This window comes from Orycteropus afer, unplaced genomic scaffold, assembly GCF_000298275.1.
Source record: "Orycteropus afer afer isolate SDZICR_OR568_19922 unplaced genomic scaffold, OryAfe1.0 scaffold00112, whole genome shotgun sequence".
Taxonomy (NCBI): domain Eukaryota; kingdom Metazoa; phylum Chordata; class Mammalia; order Tubulidentata; family Orycteropodidae; genus Orycteropus; species Orycteropus afer.
The window spans coordinates 8,974,077-8,995,516 of record NW_006921699.1 but is presented as its reverse complement, the minus strand read 5'-3'; positions in this window follow the sequence as shown (position 1 = coordinate 8,995,516).

Below are 21,440 nucleotides of genomic sequence, written 5' to 3'. Positions count from 1 at the left end.
TGGTTTTGGTATTAAGGTTATGCTTGCTTCATAAAATGAGTTAGGGAGGATTCCATCCTTTTCTATGTTTTGGAATACTTTGAGTAGGATCAGTATCACTTCTTAAAGTAAAATTTTTGAAGTAGGTTTAAAAGGACTAAGGGTAGAACAAGATTTAGGTTAGGGTGGTGGTGAGGGATACTGACATGTCAGTAATGACCTAAATTTCTGCTTTGAGAGAATATGTGGTAAAGTGCCACTTAAGAGATGAGAGCAATCAGAGAAAGGGCAGGTTTGGTGAGAAAAGATCAGGAGTTCTGTTTGAGATATGTTAAATTGGAAATGTCTGTGAGATATTCAGTAGATAGTATGCATCTGGAGCTCAGGAGGTAGGCTAGGATGGAGATGTAAATTTTAGAAATTGTTAATAAAAATGGTATTTAGAGCCATGTGTATCAAGTAGCCTGAAATGGTCCTGGTAGGGGAAGAGGGGAGCTCACAATCTAATTTCTCTTCACTGTTCCCCATCCATCCAGTACAGGCATCCCCTCTCTCATCTTGATAGCAAATGTTTTCTTCTGACCTCCTTGTCTCCTTCTGTCATCCTCTATAAGCCACAGCCCATACAACAGCTAGGAGGATCACCACAAACTCAGCATATTACTTTTTGGGTTAAAATCATTCAACAGCTCTCTACTGGCCATGAATCAACCTCAGACACCCTAATAAGGCCCTCACAATCAGGCATCAAACCATCTTTGCACTTTCATCTCCATTGCTCTCTCCCTAGGATCCATACACTGGGTCACTCAGACCCACCTATACCATTCTTATACATGACAGGCCTTTCTCTGCCTGGCCACCAGCCATCAACTCTGCCTTTGTCTCCTCCTGTGGGGAACATTTCAGAGACCCCAGCAGAACCCATCTCTCCCTTTGTTGCCTCCTGCATCATTCTACCCATCCTTCTGTAATGGTATACAAAGTCTGTCCCATGGACTATGAGTTCCCCCAAGTACAGGAAACAAGAAGCTCTAGTGGCACAGTGCCTAAGGCATTTGACTGCTAACCAGAAGGTTGGTGGTTCAAATCCACCAGCCACTCTGCAGAAGGAAGATGTGGCAATCTGCTTCCACAAAGATTTATTACTTTGGAAACTCAATGGACGTTTCTCTGAGTCAGGATTGACTTGATGGCAGTGAGTTTGGTTTTGGGTTTGAGGGTAGGAAACAGATTCAGGTTTATCTTTATCCTCAGTGCTCAGCACTGTGCCATGCAACATGAGTTCAGTGTGTGTTTGTAGGAGGGGTGAAGAGTCATTTGCCCTGGTATTCATAATACCCAACACCTAGCACAGTGCTTAGTACGGAGACAGTCAATCAACATTTGCTGATTAAATGAACAAATGAATGTTTTTCTCTTCTTTGTATCTCTAAAGCCTATCATCAAGTCAGGCATAGAGTGAGTACTCAATAATTGTTTCAGAATTAACTGAATAAGCCCCCATCACCACAGGACCCAAGAGCTTTATCAGTGTACTCTCATTGGAGGGCAGTGAGGAAAGGGAAAAAGAAGTCATAACCTGGGTTCTAGTCTGTTCATGGTGGTGGAGATCTAGAAGACCTTTAAAAGTTCTCCAGTCCCAATGAGTTAGGATTATTGGAGAATCCCTGGCTGGTTGAAGACAGTAAGATTCCAAGGGCTAAGCCCCCAGAGCTGTCTCCTACACACCCCAAGCAGCCCCCAACCAAAACCAAACCCACTGCTGTTAAGTCAATCCCAACTCATAGAGACCCTCTCTGGGTTTCTGAGGTGGTAGATCTTTATGGAAGTAGATTGCCTTAGTTCCTCCCATGGAGCAGTTGGTGGGTTTGAACCACCAACCTTATGGTTAGTAGTCAAATGCCTTAAACACTGCACCACCAGAGCTCTTTAAGTAGCCCCCACAACCCTTGCTAAACCAAACTATACTGGAGGATTTCCCTGTCTGCTAGGTTCACAAAGGCAGCTGCTACTTCCTCCTCAGCTGTGAACTAGGTGTCCAGGGACACTTCATGATGTTTACAATCTCTTTGGCCCCCATCCTCTTTAAGAACATTTTCCTTTGGCTGGGACTCCAGTGAAGCTCTGAGCAGTGCAGGTTTCACTTCAACAGTCTGGTCCATACAGGAGTTCTGAACAAAAGAAAGTATTTTTTCTCCTCAATCTGCTTCCCACACATGGGTAACAATCTTATCTACTACTACCTGGCCAGGCAGCCTTCCCTGCTTGACCACTCCCTGATGAGCCCAGACCCTTCATCCAAACTATTTTCATAGGTTCACAATTTGAGCTGCTACCCAAGCTCTGAGACAGGGTAAAAAAAAAAAAAAAAAAAACCATGAGGGAAACCAGCACTTTAGAATTAGGGGGACTCTAGAGTCCTCCATCTTGTGACTGACTATGAGAAGGACAGATGAAATCACAATTTTAACAATACAAAATCCTGTTAATTTTGAGAGTATCTACTCCATGCCAAAGGAAACCTGGTAGTGTAAAGGTTAAACGTTTGGCTGCTAAGTGAAAAAATTGGTGGTTTCATCCCACCCAGCAGCTCTGCTGGAGAAAGACCTGGTGATCTGCTTGTGTAAAAACTATAGCCAAGAAAATTCTATGGAGCATTTCTACTCTGTCACATGGGGTTGTTATGAATCAGAATTGAGTCAATGCACCTAACATTACTCAGTGCCTGGATATTACAGTTAACACAACTGAAAGGTTAGCAGTTTGAGCCCACCCAGAGGCACCTAAGCAGAAAGGCCTGGCTGGTGATATACTTCCAAAAAATCAGCCATTGAAAGCCATATGGAGCACGGTTCTTGTCTAACACACATGGGGGTGCCATGAGTCAGAATCAATTTGACAGTAACTGGTTTTTCACTCTGTACCAGGCACTGGGCTATACACTGTATTGTGCAACATCTCATTTATTCTTCATAACCAGCTTTTGAGTTAAGTACTATTATTACCCTTCCTTTACAGATGAGAATACTGTTGAGAGCAATGTGAAGCCACATGCCCAAGGTCACATATTTAGTGACAGAACCAACTTTTTTCAACAACATAAATGGTAGCTATACACATGGACTTTGCCAGATGGAGGACACAGGAATCAGATCAATCACATCTGTGGAAAGAGGTGATGGAGAAGCTCAGTATCATAGGCCAAAACAAGGCCAGGAGCTGATTGTGGAACAAACCATCAATTGCTCATATACAAGTTCAAGTTGAAGCTGAAGACAATTAAAACAAGTCTACAAGAGCCAAAATATGACTTTGATCACATCCCACCTGACTTTAGAGACCATCTAAAGAATAAATTAACACACTGAATACCAGTGGCTGAAAAACAGATGAATTATGGGATGACATCAAGAACATAATCCATGAAGAAAGCAAAAGGACATTAAAAAGACAGGAAAGGAAGAAAAGACCAAAATGGATGTCAGAAGAGAGTTTGAAACTTGTCCTTGAGTGGAGAATAACTAAAGCAAATGGAAGAAATGACAAGATAAAAGAGCTGAAAAGATTTCAAAGAGCAGCTTGAGAAGATAAAGTCAATTATTCTAATGAAATGTGCAAAAACCTGGAGTTAGAAAACCAAAAGCAAAGAACATACTTGGCATTTCAAGCTGAAAGAACTGAAGAAAAAATTCATGCCTTGAGTTGCAATATGAAAAGATTCTGTGGGAAAAATATTGACTGATGTAGAAAACTTCAAAAGAAGATGGAAAGAGAACAGAGTCACTATACCAAAAAGAATTGGTCAATGTTCATTTATTTCATAAGGTGGCATATGATCAAGAACCAATGGTATTGAAGGAAGAAGTCAAAGCTGCACTGAGGGAATTGGTGAAAAACAAGGCTCTAGGAATTGATGGAATACCCATTGAGCTGTTTCAATAAACGGATGCAGCACTGGAGGCACTTACTCATCTATGCCAAGAAATTCGGAAGACAGCTACCTGGCCAAGTGACTAGAACAGATCCATATTTGTACACATTCCTAAGAAAGGTAGGTGATCCCACACAATGTGGAAATTATTGAACAATATCATTATATCACACTCAAGTGATATCGTTCTCTTTTTATTTAATTTTTTTTATTTTTATTAGGATTTGGGTGAAGATTTACATAGTAAATTCACTTTTCATACAGCAGTTCACATATACTTTGTCTCATGTCATTGACCAAAATTTACAATGCAGCAGCTCCCCTCCCACTTCCTCCCCATAGTTACCTCCTCCCAGTGTCCATCCCTTCATACTCTTCTGCACCCTGAGCTATCTCCCTGTGCATAAGCAGCCCTTCCTTCTCCCATGATTGTTCTCTCCAGGGCGTGTGTCTACTTGAGGTAAATGTTTAACTCACATGCCTGTACTTTGTTTGGCTGGAAAACCACAGTTGTGGGTTCAATTCCAGACCTGAAGGGCAGCTAGGGGCCATAGTCTCAGTGGTTACACCAGGCTCTATTCAAGTGATATCTTGCTGAAAATAATTCAGAAACGACTGCAGCAGTATATTGACAGAGAACTTCCAGAGATGCAAGCTGGATTCAGAAGAGGACATTGAATGAGGGATATCATTGCTGATGTGAGATGGATCTTGGCTGAAAGCAAAGATGTCTACAACAGAAAGATGTCTGCTTGTGTTTCATTGACTATGCAAAAACATTAAAATGTATGGATCATAACAGATTATTGATAACATTGAGAAGAATGGGAATTTGAGAACACTTAATTTTGCTCATGAGGAGCCTGTACATAGAACAGGAGGCTGTTGTTGTTCATACAGGATGAGGGGATATTGCATGGTTTAAAATCATGGATGGAGTGCATCGGGGTTCTATCCTTTCTCCCTACTTATTCAATCTGTATGTTGAGCAAATAATCTAAGAAGCTGGGCTGTCTGAAGAAGAACTGGACATCAGGATTGGAGGAAGACTCATTAACAATCTGTGATATCCAGATGACACAACTTTGCTTGCTGAAAGTGTAAATGACTTGAAACACTGATGAAGATTAAAGACTACAGTCTGCAGTATGGATTACACATCAACACAAAGAAAATGAAAATCCTCACAACTGGACTAATAAGAAGAATGATGATAAATGGAGAAAAGATTGAAGTTGTCAAAGATTTCATATTAGTTGGTTCCACAAACAACAGCAATGGAAGCAGTAGTCAAGAAATCAGATGACATATTGCACTGGGCAAATCTGCTGCAAAAGACCTCTTTAAAGTGCTGAATAGAAAAGATGTTACTTTGAAGACTAAGGGATGCCTAACCCAAGCCATGGTATTTTCAATTGCCTCATATGGAATAAGGATGACTGAAGAATAGTTGATGTTTTCTGAGTTGTGGTGTTGGTGAAGAATACTGAAAGTACCACAGACTGCCAAAAGAACTAACAAATCTGTCCTGGAAGAAGTGCAGGCAGAATGCTCCTTGGAAATGAGAATGGCCAGACTTCGTCTCACCTATTTTGGCCACATTGTCAGAAGGGACCATTCCCTGGAGAAGGATGTCATGCTTGGTAAAATGGAGGGTCAGCAAAAAAGGGAAAGACCCTCAGTGAGACGGATTGACACAGTGGCTACAATGATGGGCTCAGATACAGCAAGGATTGAGAGGCTGTCGTAGGGCTGGGCAATGTTTTGTTCTGTTGTACATAGGGTTGCTGTGAATTGATGTCAATTGGACAGCACCTAATGACAACAACAAGAACTCTGTCTGAATCTAAATCCCAAGACTTGGATAACCTCTCCATGCTGCTTATGTCTCCTGAAGACAGCCCAGATCCAAACTTTTTAAAATATCATTTATTTTATTTTGTTGTTGTTGTTGAGAGTATAAACTCACTCACTGACTCACTGCCATAGAGTCAATTCTGACTCATAGCGACCCCCATTGGGTTTCCAAGGCTGTAAATCTTTACAGAAGTGGATTGCCTAATCTTTTCTCCTGTACAGTTATTTGGGTTTGAACTGCTGATCTTTTGTTAGCAGCCAAATGCCTTACCCACTATACCATGAGAGTTCTTTATATGTCGTGGAACACAGAGCAATTCAACAGTTTCTACGTGTACAATTTAGTGGCATTGATTCTATTCTTTGGGTTGTGCAATCATTCTCACCCTCCTTTTTTGAGTTGTTTCTCTTCCATTAACATAAACTTACTGTCCCCTAAGTTTCCTATCTAATCTTTCAAGTTGCTGTTGTCAAATTTTTTAGAAGCATAGTTTATCCATAAGGTTGAGTACTTGTCTCTGAAATTCAGACAGATTCAAATAACTCTGAAGATCACAGAGTATTCAAGTTCCTAGATGGTGGGAAGGTCAACTCAGAATTATGAAAAAAGAAGAGCATTTCCAGACTCCAAGAAGATAGCCTGAGAGATGAGTTTCCTCTGTTCTGAAGCAGGATGTGTGATGGATGGAGAAGATAAGGAGCTTCAATTTCTTTCTTTCCTTCATCCTTTTACTCCCCTGTTCAAAAAATATGCACTGAACATCCTGTGTGCAAGCACTGCTCAGGTTCTCGGGGTATAGCCATCAATGAACAGATATAGTCCTTGTTCTTATGAAGCTCACATCATAAAGCAACGTCCGGAGGAAGCTGTACTCCCAACTCGATCATAGTCATCCTCTAACAAGCCTGCCAAATAGTCATAGCCCTTTGCTTCTGTGCTTTCCTTTGCTTTCTGTGCCAGGGAGGTCACTGCTGCCAGAAATAACTCATTCCTTTCTTTACCCAGTTTTATAGATAAGCAAGTTCTTTCACTGAGTAAAAAAATTCCCCCTTTTACCTATAACTCACATTCATTATTATTAATAGGGAGCATATGCTCTGCAAATCCACAGAATGGGTCTCATGCCCTTTTCCATGGTGTCTTAGTCTGGGTTCTCTAGAGGAGAAAAACCTCTGTGTGTATAAACACACATGGAGAGAAATTTATTCAAGGTAATGGTTCATGCAATTGTGAGGAAATGGCTCATGAAACTGTGAGGGCTGACAAGTCACGAATCTGTGGGTCAGTTGACAGGATGGAGGCCTCTGCTGGCTCTCTGGGTTACAGGGGTTGGTGAATGCAAAATCTTCAGTTTAGGTAGCAGGCCAGAGAATTTTGCAAGCTACATCCCAAGAACCAGAGGTCAGGAGAAGAAAAGAATTCAGGGTCAAGAAAGAATGAGTGAACATAGCAAGAACAGCTATTTATATGCCAGAGGTAGGCTATGTTGTTGTTATTTGCCATCGAGTTGGACCCAACTCATAGCGACCCCTCCTTGGGTTTCCAAGGCAGTATCACTACGGAAGTAGATTGCCCCATCATCTTTCCAAGGACTGGCTGGTGGGTTTGAACTGCCAGCCTTCTGGTTAGCAGTCAAGTGCCTTAGGCACTACACCACCAGAACTCCGAGGTAGGCCATATTCCCCAAGAAAACTTTCCTTTTGACTGATTGACTGCTCACATCAGATACATAGTGGAAAGTAATTACGTTATGGAAAAGCATATGTCAAACCACTGAGAATCATAGCATAGCCAAGATGACACATAACATTAACCATCACACATGAGGTGAACTTTTAAATATCTGAGAGCAGTTCACATGACTCCCCTAAATCTTCTTAGTTTCAAAAAGCCTCACACAAGAGTTTTGGTCTTTTCCTCAGAGGCAACATTGAAATAGTTGAGACTCCCAGAAGATGCAGGAATAAGAAGACCAAAAACTTCCCATCCCATGCCTCTCTTTCAATAAGTTCAGCTGATTTTACTGAATTAAGAAAGGCACATGTTCTGTTCCGCAAACTCAGCAAGCTATAGCTCTGCAGCACTGGTGATGCCTTGATAAAGAGGAAAAGTCTGCCTGTACCCCTTAGTGGAAAGAACCTGAAGAGCTATGAACAGAGTCTCCCCAACCATCTGGTTCCCAGGACTTGAATGTGGCCAGATTTTCCTTGAATGTGGCCAGATTTTCCTTGTCCAGCTCACTATGAACCAAAACTTTAAAAATCAGAGGCTCAAAAAGGGAACATGAAGGGTTTTCTGCTGCCTCTGGGAAAATGGAGAGAAGTGAAGGCCTGTGCACAGTTCCCAGCCTGGTTGATGGATTAAGGTCCTAAGAAGCCTTTCCTCCCCTGCTGGCACAGACCCAGATCTGCTCCCAAGGGAAAGGAGAGTGAGCAAGCTCTGACCGCAGCCTCTCTGCACCCCAGAAGAAAAAGAAGGAGGAAAAAGAGAGGGGTTGCTCCTGCAGCCAGATGGCATGACAATGGCCCCTCTGCTCTCTGGAGTGCAGAGGTCTCTAATCAATGAACAACTCAGAACACCTCAATGGTATAACAGAACTTTGATCTGCCAGTGCCTAAGGTCCCAAGCAATGATTGGCCACTGCCTACCAAAGATCCCACAAAAGAGCTCAGATCAGACCACCTCTCTGGACCCTTAAAACTCTATCCTGCAACCCAGGTGTATCTCCCACTTACTCTTTATTATTATTATTATTCAAAATTAATATATCCACATATTAATATATCCTCATCATGAAGCCAGGGGGACCAGGACAGAGCATGCAAGTGGCAGAGAGATCCAGGTAAGGAGAGGGACCCTGACCCCACCCCCCAAGTGGCAGGAAAGCAGAGGTGAAAGGAAAGGAAAGCCAGGGGGACCAGGACAGAGTGAGCAAGCAGCAAGGATGTAGGCAAGGGGAGAGTGGAGAGGTTTCAAACAGCTAAGGGAGACAAACTTGGCTGTTGGTTTGTCATACTGTGGTGACATGTTGCTGTGAGGCTTGAGGCTATGTCACAGGGGTTTCAAATGCCAGCAGGGTTGCATATGGTACACAGGTTTTGGTGCAGCTTGCAGATTGAGACAGACTAGGATGAAGGAAGAGGCCATCCATTTCTTAAAGAATGGGCCAAGGAAAACCTTATGAATAGCAGAGAAACACTGTCTGTTATATTACTACGCAACCATAAGAATAATCCAGAAACATTGTCTGATACACTGGAGGAGGATGAGTCACTTAGGCCAGAAGTCTCTCAAAATAAGACTGGGAAAGAGTGGCATCATCAGAGTAGAACCAACCACACTGATGCAGATAAAGTAAAGGTCTCGAGACCTCCATCTGCTGACATGACATGACTCAAATTGAGGAGAAACAGCGGCAAACATCCATTAATAATCAGAACATGGAATGTATGAAGTATGAATCTAGGAAAATTGAAAAGTTGTCAGAAATGAAATGGAACACATGAAGATTGATATCCTAGGCATTAGTGAGCTGAAGCAGACTGGTTTTGGACATTTTGAATCAGACAACCCTATGATTGACTATGCCAGGAATGACAATTTGAAGAGGAATGGTGTAGCATTCATCATCACAAAGGATGTTTCAAGATCTGTCCTGAAGTACATTGCTGTCAGTGATAGGATAATATCCATTTGTCTACGAGGAAGGTCAGTTAATATGACTATTCAAATTTATGCACCAACCACCAAAGCCAAAGATGAGGCAATTGAAGATTTTTACCAACTTCTGCAGTCTGAAATTGACCAAACATTCAGTCAAGATGTGTTAATTATCACTAGTGACTAGAATGCAAAAGTTGGAAATAAAGAAGAATCACTGGTAGTTGCAAAATTTGGCCTTGGTGAGAAAAATAATGCTGGAGATCACATGATAGAATTTAGCGAGACCAATGACTTATTCATGGCAAATACCTTTTTCCAATAACACAAACAGTGGCTATACACAAGGACTTCACAAGATGGAGTATACAGGAATCAGATTGACTACATCTGTGGCAAGAGGCGATGGAAAAGCTCAATATTTTCAGCCAAAACCAGGCCAGGAGCTGATTGTGGAACAGACCATCAACTGCTCATATGCAAGTTCAACTTGAAGTTGAAGACAATTAAAACAAGTCCATGAGAGCTAAAATATGATCCTGAATTTAGAGACCATCTGAAGAATAGATTTGATGCATTGAACACCAATGACCTAAAAACAAAGGAATTGTGGGATGACATCAAGAACATCATCCATGAAGAAAGCAAAAGGTCATTAAAAAGACGAGAAAGGAAGAAAAGACCAAAATGGATGTCAGAAGAGACTCTGAACCTTGCCCTTGAGTGGAGAGTAGCTAAAGCAAATGGAAGAAATGACAAGATAAAAGAGCTGAACAGAAGATTTCAAAGAGCAGTTTGAGCAGAGAAAGCCAATTACTATAATGAAATGTGCAAAGACCTGAAGTTAGAAAACCAAAAGGGAAGGACATACTCAGCATTTCTCAAGTTGAAAGAACTGAAGAAAAAATTTAAGCTTCAAGTTGCAATATTGAAAGATTCTATGGGCAAAATATTGAATGATGCAGGAAGCAACAAAAGAAGATGGAAGGAATACACAGTTACTGTGCCAAAAAGACCTGGTCAATTCTCATACATTTCAGGAGGTGGCATATGATCAAGAACTGATGATATTGAAGGAAGAGGTCAAAGCTGCACTGAAGGAATTGGCAGAGAACAAGGCTCCAGGAATTGGCAGAATACCCACTGAGATGTTTCAACCAACGGATGCCCCACTAGACGTATTTACTCGGTTATGCCAAGAGATTTGGAAGACAGCTACCTGGCCAACTGTCTGGAAGAGATCCATATTTGTACCTATTCCAAAAAGAGGTGATCCCACAGAATGTGGAAATTATAGAACAATATCATTAATATCACACGCAAGTAAAATCTTAGAAGATAATTCAAAAATGGTTGCAGGAGTATATTGAAAGAACTTCCAGAGGTACAAGCTGGATTCAGAAGAGGATAAGGAACAAGGGGTATCATTGCAGATGTCAGATGGATCTTGGCTCAAAGCAAAGAATACCAGAAAGATGTTTACTTGTGTTTTTTTGACTATGCAAAAGCATTTGATTGTATGGATCATAACAAATTGTGGATAACATTGAGAAGAATGGGAATTCCAGAACACTTAAGTGTACTCATGAGGAACCTATAGGCTGTTGTTCCAACATAACAAGGGGACACTGCATGGTTTAAAATCAAGAAGGGAGTACATAAGGGTTGTATCCTTCCACCATACTTATTCAGTCTATATGCTGAGCAAGTAATCCAAGAAGCTGGACTATACGAAGAATCTTGGAGGAAGAATCATTAACAACTTGCGATATGCTGACGACATAACTTTGCTTGCTGAAAGTGAGGATGACTTGAAGCACTTACTGATTAAGACTGAAGACTATAGTTTGCAGTATGGATCACATCTCAATATAAAGAAAACAAAAATTCTCACAATTGGACCTATAAGCAGCATCATGATAAATGGGGAGACTATTGAAGTTGTCAAAGATTTCACATTACTTAGTTCTATGACTGACGCCAATGCAAGCAGCAGTCAGGACATCAGACGATGCACAGCACTGGGCAAGTCAGCTGCAAAAGACCTCTTTCAAGTGCTGAGAAGCAAAGATGTCTCCTTGAGGACTAAGGTGCGCCTGACACAAGGCATGATATTTTCAATCGCCTCATAGGCATGTGAGAGCTGGACAATGAATGAGGAAGACTGAAGAAGAATTGATGTTTTTAAGTTGTGGTGCTGGCAAAGAATTCTGAAAGTACCACATAGTGCTGAAAGAACTAACAAATCTATCCTGGAGGCAGTACAGCCAGAATGCTCCTTGGAAGCAAGAATGGCCAGACTTCGTCTCACCTATTTTGGTCATGGTGTAAGAAGGGACCATTCCCTGGAGAAGGATGTCATGCTTGGTAAGTTGGAGGGCTGACGAAAGAGGGGAAGGCCCTCAATGAGATGGATTGACACAGTGGCTGTGGCGATGGACTCAAGTACAGTAGGGATAGCGGAGCTGGCATGGGACCGGGAGGTGTTTCAGTCTGTTGTGCATGGGGTTGCTATGAGTAGGAGACGACTCGACGGCACCTAACAACAATAACAACATCATGAAGAATTCAAATGTTATGGAAATAAATAATGTGGGAAGTTCAAGTTTCCTGTATTCTCACATCCCTTCCCCACCAAGATAACAGCTATTAATAGTTCTACCTATATTCATCCAAACTTTGTTTCCATGCATATAGTAACAGAAGGGAATCTACTACTTTTAATAGTTTGCAATCTATTTTTTTGACATAATGCATATTTGCAAACTTTTCATGTCATTGTAATCTATATAATAAATCACCTTGATTTTGTAAACAGCTCTTATAAATGGATTTTGCATCCTCTCTCTCTTTTTTTTTCCTACTGCACACATGGTGAAATGAGCATCCTCTGATCTTTGTGTGTCTGAATGGGCACTTGAGTGGTGTCCAGTTCTCTTTACTAGTGGGCTTGTACCTATGCCTCTCTACCTGCATGTGCATGTTTCTGTAGGACAGATTTCTAGCAGTACAACTGCTTGATTAAAGGGTAAGTGTATAGTTAATTTTGAAAAATACTGCCAAATTGTGCTCCAAAAATGTTGTGCCAATTTTCACTCCTACTGGCAGTGTGTGAATCACTCAGTTGTGCTTTCATGTTGCCTTTGGCTTTTACTGAAGGACATGCTAAGACACAGCCACATGGACTCTGTCCTGCACTTGCTGTGGGATTTATGCTCAGCACAGTATGGTCGACAGCACTCAGCACCTGTCACAACATCCCACTTGGGGCTGCGTGTGAATAATAATGAGATGATCTAAGGAAATGTCCAGCTTTCTAAAAGTCCTGAGAGACAGACAGAGCAGAAGGGAGGTGGGCAGATAGGTAGCTGGGGAGATGCCCTGTGCTCAGCATCCTTTCTTTTATCCAAGGATAGTAGATGTTCTACGTGTCCCCTCCAACACACACACACACACACACACACACACAAATCACATTTACTATAGTGTTTTCTGTGCCAAGGACACCATCAATTGTCCAGATAAATGGTCCCAGTCTTATTAAAAACTCCATTAAATCCCTCTTGGCCCTGCAGATGGACATGCAGGTGCAATGAGCTCAAAGTTCAGCATGATTGCTGAGTCCTGGGAGGAAAGGACATCTTGATAGGTTAAATCTCAGCTACACTGTGAGTCATTTTGTCTTTAAAATGCTGCACTGCTGTGTCTACTTTGCCTATCCTCTCTATACATAATGCAGGATAGCTATGAGCAGAGTGGATTTTTTAATGTGTGCCCAAAATTATTAGAAAGAGAAGCAAAGTATAACCCCAAACTGGGGCTCTGGCTGTAAGTCTGGGTTAGTCACCACAGGTCAAGGGAGCCCTTCAAATTATAACTCATCACATATAATAGTTCTTATTATAGATCAGCAATCAGACCAACTACATCATATAGACTGTTGTTGTTGTTATGTGCCGCCGAGTTGTCTCCAACTCATAGCGTTCCCTCCTTGGGTTTCTGAGGCAGTATCACTATAGAAGTAGATAACCCAATCTTCCTTCCAAGGAGTGGCTGGTGGGTTTCACTATTTTATTTATTTTATAGGTATGAATTCAATTTTATAAGGTGTGAATTATTATTATCCCTACTTGACTGCTAGCCAGAAGGCTAGCAAACCCACCAGCCATTCCTCGTAAGGAAGATGGGGCAATCTGCTTCTGTAGTGATACTGCCTCGGAAACCCAAGGAGGGGTTGCTAGGAGTCGGGTCCGACTTGAGGGCACATAACAACAACAACAACAATTTTATACTGTAGAAAACTGAGGCCCAGTAAGCTGCCTAAGATTACGCAGCTAGTAATTGGTGAAATGATGGGTCTAATCATCTAATCAGGAATTCTGATCCCAGAGTTTGCTCTGCTGAGCATTCCTATCTGCATGATACTGCTCTTATTTTACACAGCCTTCCAAATGTATCGTTTTATCCTCAAACAGAACAATGCTAGGAGGCTGAGAGGTTAGGTATTAACCTATTATAAGCTTTATATTATATGTATTTTAAGCTTTCTGTGGTGCCTCAGTTGAGTGTCTGTTTTGGGTGTCTGTCTGTAGGTCTCAGCTATATCCTCAAAGCACAGGGTTTCTCTGGGCTCAAGGCACTGAGGCCCTGGGCCACCCATGTAGCGCACAGCCAGCTGACAGGATCTGTACAGATGCTCAGTACCTGCCTGCAGCCTGGGCAATCCTTCTCAGAAGCCAGTGACATCTTAGTAGGATAGAAAGCCAGCTCCCACCTGCTGCCTGGCTCTTGCTGGCTGCCCCAGAAATTGAGCTTCCTGTGAGTTTATGAGTGTCAGCTGCTTTTTCTCATTTCCATTTTCAATTATTGTTCCCAGTTCAACACTAACAGACCCTCCCCAACCCCCTTGGGATTCACATTAAGGTTGGGGCCTAGGTTTTCTTTCTCCCCTATTTTTTTTTTTTCCCCCTTTCTTAAGAAGAAAAATCTAGGTTTTATGAAGTGAACAACTGGAAACATCAAGGCTAGAGTCCCTGGTTGCAGGCCTGGGACAAAAGGGACATGTGATTCCCTGTGACCCTTCCAGGATAAGGTGCTCTCACCATCTACATCAACAGAATGCATCCTTCAAGGTTCAGATCCATCTTTGTTTCCAGAGGTAGACGAGGCTGCAGGACAAAGATGAAAGTGAGTGAAGGAACAAAGTGTTGTGGGGTTTTCCAAACTAAGGAGGCATCCTCTTGCTTTCCTGAGACCCACTGTCTAAGAGACACATTTATAGCAAGGAGCTCTGGTAGCATAGTGCCTAAGGCACTTGACTGCTAACCAGGAGGCTGGCGGTTCAAACCCACCAGCCACTCCTCAGAAGGAAGGTTGGGCAATCCTACTTCCGTAGTGATAACTGCCTCGGAAACCCAAGGAGGGGTTGCTATGAGTCAGGGCCGACTCGATGGCAAATAACAACAACAACAACAACAACATTACAGAAGGAATAGGCTAGGAAGCTCTGGTGGTGTAGTGTCTAAGGCATTTGCTTGCTATCCAGAAGGCTGGCAGTTCAAACCTACCAGCCACTCCTCGGAAGGAAGAATGGGCAATCTATTTCTGTAGAAATACAGCCTTGGAAATGCAAGGAGAGATCACTATCAACTGGACAGCAGTTAGTTAGTAGTTTTTTACATGCTAAGTATGCTAACTCCCATTTCTCATAATCCCTGGGGCAACTACTGACTTTCCTGCCCCCCCATAATGCCCACTGAGCTCAAAGAATGCTAACGTGTGGTTTGCAAAAAAAAACTGTATTTGTGTACAAATACAGTAAATGAGATAGGAGCCATTATCCTCATTTTTAAATAAGGAAATTGAGGCAGAGAAAAGGGTAGCAGACTACTCCATAGGTAATAAAGAGTCAAAGTCACACATGTAAGAATGGTGGAATGGGACTCGCTCCAGTAAAGAGACTTATTTTGGGGAAAGTCAGGGTGTGGGCAAAGGATTTTGTGCAATTGATGGTAATTTCTTAAAATCTCATTTTAAAGTTTTTTAATTATTTTATCATTGAGAATATACACAGAAACACACATACCAACTCAACAATTTCTACATGTACAATTTATTACATGTACATTGATTACATTTTTCAAATAAGACCCACCTAATTCTCATGCATTTTTTTGGGAAACACTTGCTCTATATTGCCTGTAGAGCAGTCCAAGAGCATTGACATGGAAGCCAGGGTCTTTCTGGGCATGTTTTACATTAAATAAATAAATAAATAAAAGTCTTTCACTTTTCCCCTCTGGGTGTTTATTGGATGGCTGGTGGACACAGGAGAGAAAATTCCTTGCTGCTGCTTCTGTTATTCCTGGCCAGGAGCTGTAGATCAGAGTGGCCCTTGAAAGGGAGGCCTGGCTAGCTGTCCCTGGAGCAGAAGGGCAGAAGGCAAAGTGGGCAGACTATGCCCAGGCCTGTGACCACCGTCCTTCTTTTTCCAGGAACTTCCCTGGGGAGGTGTAATCAGAGCGGGAATGCTAGCCCAAGAGCTTGGACTTCCAACTCTGCTGTTAATCTAAAGGACCCGGGGCAAATTCTTCCCACCTGCAGTCTAAATTTCTCTACTTGGAAAGTGACAACTCAATGCCTGTTGAGTCGAACCCCACTCATAGTGACCCCTCCCAGTCATACCGACCCCTCCTTGGCTTTCCAAGGCAGTTGTTGTTGTTGTTATGTGCCGTGCCGTCGAGTCAAACCCGACTCATAGTGACCCCTCCTTGGGTTTCCGAGGCAGTATCACTACGGAAGTAGGATTGCCCAACCTTCCTTCCGAGGAGTGGCTGGTGGGTTTGAACCGCCAGCCGTCTGGTTAGCAGGCAAGTGTCTTAGCCACTATGCTACCAGAGCTCCCTCCAAGGCAGTATCAGTATGGAAGTAGATGCCCAACCTTCCTTCCGAGAAGTGGCTGGTGGGTTTGAATCGCCAGCCTTCTTAGTTAGCAGTCAAATGCCTTGGGCACTATGCTACCATTAAAAAGCTCTTTCTAAGGTCTCATATGGGAGCTCTGGTAGTGTAGCGCCTAAGGTACTTGACTGCTAACCAGAAAGCTGGCAGTTCAAACCCACCAGCCACTCCTCGGAAGGAAGATGGAACAATCTACTTCCGTAGTGATGCTGCCTCGGAAACCCAAGGAGGGATAGCTATGAATTGGGTCCAACTCAACGGCACATAACAACAACAACAGGTCTCACCCAGTTTCCAAAACCTCTGATTTGTATCGAAGAAGAGTTGGTCTCTCATTATTCCTGAAGCTGAGAAAGCTGCCTTATCTATTATTTTTTCACACTCAAATACTTTGATGGTAACAGAGTTTGTGTTTATTTTCCTTCCTCTGTTATTTTATGTTGTGAATTTATCTAATTATCTCCTGTTTTTGATCATTGTCAAAGCCACCTATTCTTCACTGAATATGAGTTTTGTGATAGACCAAATGAATCAAAGAGCTAAACTGCTACCTTCTCAACCTCCCCACCCTACCCCATCCAACATCCACTAACAATAGACTTACTGAATAGGGCATATAAACATTAAGCAAGTTTGCAGCAGTTTGCAAGCTACCTTTTGTTTCTCCTCTGGAGGGTGTTCATGTGGATGAATAGGAGATGGAGCATGAAGAAGCTGAAAGATCTATTGAAGAGGAAAGGCCGGAAGTTTACAGGGAAGATGGCTAATCCTTGCCAATGGGGTGAAAAAGTCAGACATCTGGTTACTGGTTGTGTTTCATGCTGAAATTCAGGGCAAAGGGTCTCCTACAAGCTTGGGTCTGGGAGGGAAGAAAAGAAAGGGAGTAGGAGGGTAGATATGAGACAGGAATTCTATGGCTGGGGGGAGGAGGAAGAGGCAGGCAGAGACAACGGTTCTTATAACATTTTGGCTCAAATCTTCTTCCAAGAGTGATAAGGATATTTGGCAAAATATTCAAAGCAATTTGGCCCAGGGAGTGAGCAGTATCTGAGAGGCCCTTACAGGTTTGCCATTGGCTCTACTTCATGTTTTCAAGAGGAGTGGCAAGGCTGTGATCCAAAGTCCTACCAGATAACAGAAGCTGGGATTCAAAGTGGAATTCTTCATTAACAGTGCAAATTAGTGAAAAAGAAAATAAACAGATGCCCGGATGCTTTGTGTTTGCCCCTTATATTTCAACAGCACTTTGTGCTTTGTACTTTTATGAAGGACAGTGTCCTACATCTGATTCCCACCCTGTTGAGGAATGAGGTGGGCAGAACTGGAATATTAATCCTCATTTTCACAGAAAAAGAAAGAGTCTCAGAAAAGGGAAGTAATTCAACCTACATGTCAGAGTCTCATTAGGCCTTGATGAAGCCTCTGGACCCAGACTTGTCCCCACTAACATCTCATGTTACTGATAGCTGTAAAGAGGACCGAACTCTCTATCTGGGCCCCTGTAATATTCTATCCAAAGTGCTAAGTCTGGGTCACTTAGTGTAGAACCAGTTCTTTGAAACTGAGGACAGCCAAAACATTTGTCATTTGGTAGTAGTTGCTGATTTGTTGACTATTTGTGTCACAACCAATTAATCCAGGTTTAAATTCAACATTTCTTAAAATGAACTTCAATGAACAGTTCTTATTTTATGTTAAAGGAGTCCTGGTGGTGTAACGGTTAAGCACTTGGCTTTAACCCAGTGTTGGCCATTTTAGCCCACCCAATTGTTCTGCTGGAGAAAAGAGCTGGTGATCTGCTCCCATAAAGATTATTGTCGAGTTGGCTTCAACTCATAATGACTTTATGTATGACAGAACGAAACACTGCCCAGACTTGGGCCAGCCTCACAATGCTTGCTATGCTTCAGCCCATCACTGCAGCCCCTGTGAAAATCCATCACATTGAGGCTCTTCTTTTGACTGACCCTCTATTTATTAAGCATGAGATCCTTCACCAGGGGATGGTCTCTTCTGACTATATGACCAAAGTAATGAGACAAAGTTTGGTCATTTTTGCTTCCAAGGAGCATTCCAACTGCACTTCTTCCAGAAAAGATTTGTTCTTTTTGCAGTCTATAGTATTTCCAGCACCACAATTCAAAGGTATCAATTCTTCTTCAGTCTTCCTCACTCATTGTCCAGCTCTCACATGTATATGAGGTGATTGAAAATATCATGGCTTGCGTTAGATGCATATTAGTCTTCAAAGTGACATCTTTGCTCTTCAAAATTTTAGAGTGCTCTTTTGCAGCAGATTTGCCCAGTGCAATATGATACCTAGTCTTTTGACTGCTGTTTTCATGGATGTTGATTGTGGATTCAAGTAAAATGAAATCTCTGACAACGTCAAACTTTTCTCCATTTATTGTGATATTGCTTTTTTGGTCCAGTTGTGAGGATTTTCATTTTCTTTATGTTCAGGTGTAATCCATACTACAGACTGTATTGTTGTTGTTGTTATGTGCCGTTGAGTTAGACTTGACTCATAGCCACCCCTCTTCGGCTTTCTGAGGCAGTATCACTACGGAAGTAGATTGTCCCATCTTCCTTCCGAGGAGTGGCTGGTGGGTTTGAACTGCCAGCTTTCTGGTTAGCAGTCAAGTACCTTAGGCACTAAGCTACCAGAGCTCCTACTACAGACTGTAGCATTTGATATTCATCAGTAAGTGCTTCAAGTCATCTTCACTTGCAAAAAGCAAGGTTGTGTCATCTGCATATCATAGGTTATTAGTGAGTCTTCTTCCTCCAATCCTGATGCTGTGTTCTTCTTCATATAGTTAAGTTTCTTGGATTTTTTGCTCAGCATACAGGTTGAATAAGTATGTTGAAAGGATACAACTCTGCTGCACACACTTCCTGATTTTAAACCATGCAGTATTTCCTTGTTTTGTGTTAATGATTGCTTCTTGGTCTATGTACAGGTTCCTTATGAGCACAATCAAGTCTTCTGGAATTCCCATTCTTTGCAATGTTAACCACATTTTATTATGATCCACACAATTGAATGCCTTTGCATAGTCAATGAAACACAAGTAAGCATCTTTCTGGTATTCACTGCTTAGAGCCAAGATCCATCTGATATCAGGAATGATATCTTTCATTGCACATCCTCTTCTGAATCCAGCTTGAGTTTCAGGAAGTTCCCTATAAATACAGCTGCAACTATTTTTGAATCTTCAGCAAAATCTCACTTGCATGCAATATTAATGATATTGTTTGATTTCTATGTTCTGTTGATTCACCTTTCTTTGGAATGGGCACAAATATGGATCACTTCTAGTTGCTTGGCTGTAGCTGTCTTCCAAATTTGTTTGCATAAATGAAGGAACGCCTCCAGTGCTGTATGTTTGTGGAAACATCTCAATTGGTATTCCTTCAATTCTTGGAGCCTTGTTTTTCACCAGTTCCTTCAGTGCAGCTTGAGCTTCTTCCTTCAATACCATTGGTTTTTGTTCATATGCTACCTCCTGAAATAGTTGAACATTGACAAACTGTTTTTGTTATAGTGGTTCTATGTATTCCTTCCATCTTCTTTCTTTTTTCTCTCATATACTGCCTTTTCCTTTACCCAAATCAATATTTGTCTGTTACTTATCTAACAGTTTTCTCTCCTCTTCCCTCCATCCCTGGCAACAAAGAAAGTTTCCTTCCATATGTAAACCTTTCCTTGACTTTTTATGAATGTAGACTCATACTATATCTGCCCTTCTGTGATTGACTTATTTCAGTAGCATAATGTCCTCCAAGTTCAACCACATTATGAGGTATTTTGTGGATTCTACATTATCTTTTAGTGCTCCATAATATTCCATTGTATGTATGTACCATAGTTTGGTTATCCTTTAATCTCCTTCCATCTTCTGCATTATTCAATATTTTGCAATAAAATCCTTCAATATTGTAATACAAGGCTTAACCCCCCCCCCCAGCTCTTTTAGGCCGAGGAATGCTGAGCAAGCTCTTCCCTTTCAGTTTTCTAACTCCAGCTCCTTGCCCATTTCATTATAATACTTTACTTTGTCTCCTTGAGCCACCCTTTGAAATTTTCTGTTCAGCTCTTTTCTTTCATCATTTCTTCCATTCACTTTAGTTACTCTTCATTCAAGAACAAATTACAGAATTTCTTTTGATATTCATTTTGTCCTTTTATTCCTTTCTTGTCTTTTTAATGACTTTTTGCTTTCTTCGTGTATGATGTTCTTGATGTCATCTCACAACTCATCTAGTCTTTGGCCCTTGGTGTTCAATGTATCAAATCTATTCTTTTGATGGTCTCTAAATTCAGGTGAGATATACTCAAGGTTGTATTTTGGCTCTCATGGAGTTATTTTAATTTTCTTCCACTTCAACTTGAAATTGCATATGAGCAATTGGTGGTCTGTTCCACAGTCAGCTCCTGGCCTTATTTTCACTGATGATATTGAGCTTCTCCATCACCTCTTTCCACAGATGTAGTTTATCTGATTCCTGTGTATTCCATCTGGCAGTGTCCATGTGTATAGCCTCAGTTTATATTATTGAAAAGTTATTTGCAATGAGACACTCACTCGGCTATGCCAGGAGATTGGGAAGACAACTACCTGACCAACTGACTGGAAAAGATCCATATTTGTACCTATTCCAAAGAAAGGTGATCCCACAGAATGTGGAAATTATTGAACAATATCATTAATATTACAGACAGGCAAAATCTTCTGAAGATAATTAAAAAACAGTTGCAGCAGTATATTGACACAGAACTTCTAGAAATGCAAGCTGGATAAAGAAGAGGACGTGGGACAAGAGATATCGTTGCTGATGTAAAATGGATCTTGGCTCAAAGCAAGAATACCAGAAAGATGTTTACTTGTGTTTTATTGACTATGCAAAAGCATTTGATTGTGTGGATCATAACAAATTATGGATAATATTGAGAAGAATGGAAATTCCAGAACACTCAATTGTGTTCATGAGGAACTTATACATAGACCAGGAGGCTGTTGTTTGAAGAGAACAAGGGTATACTGCATG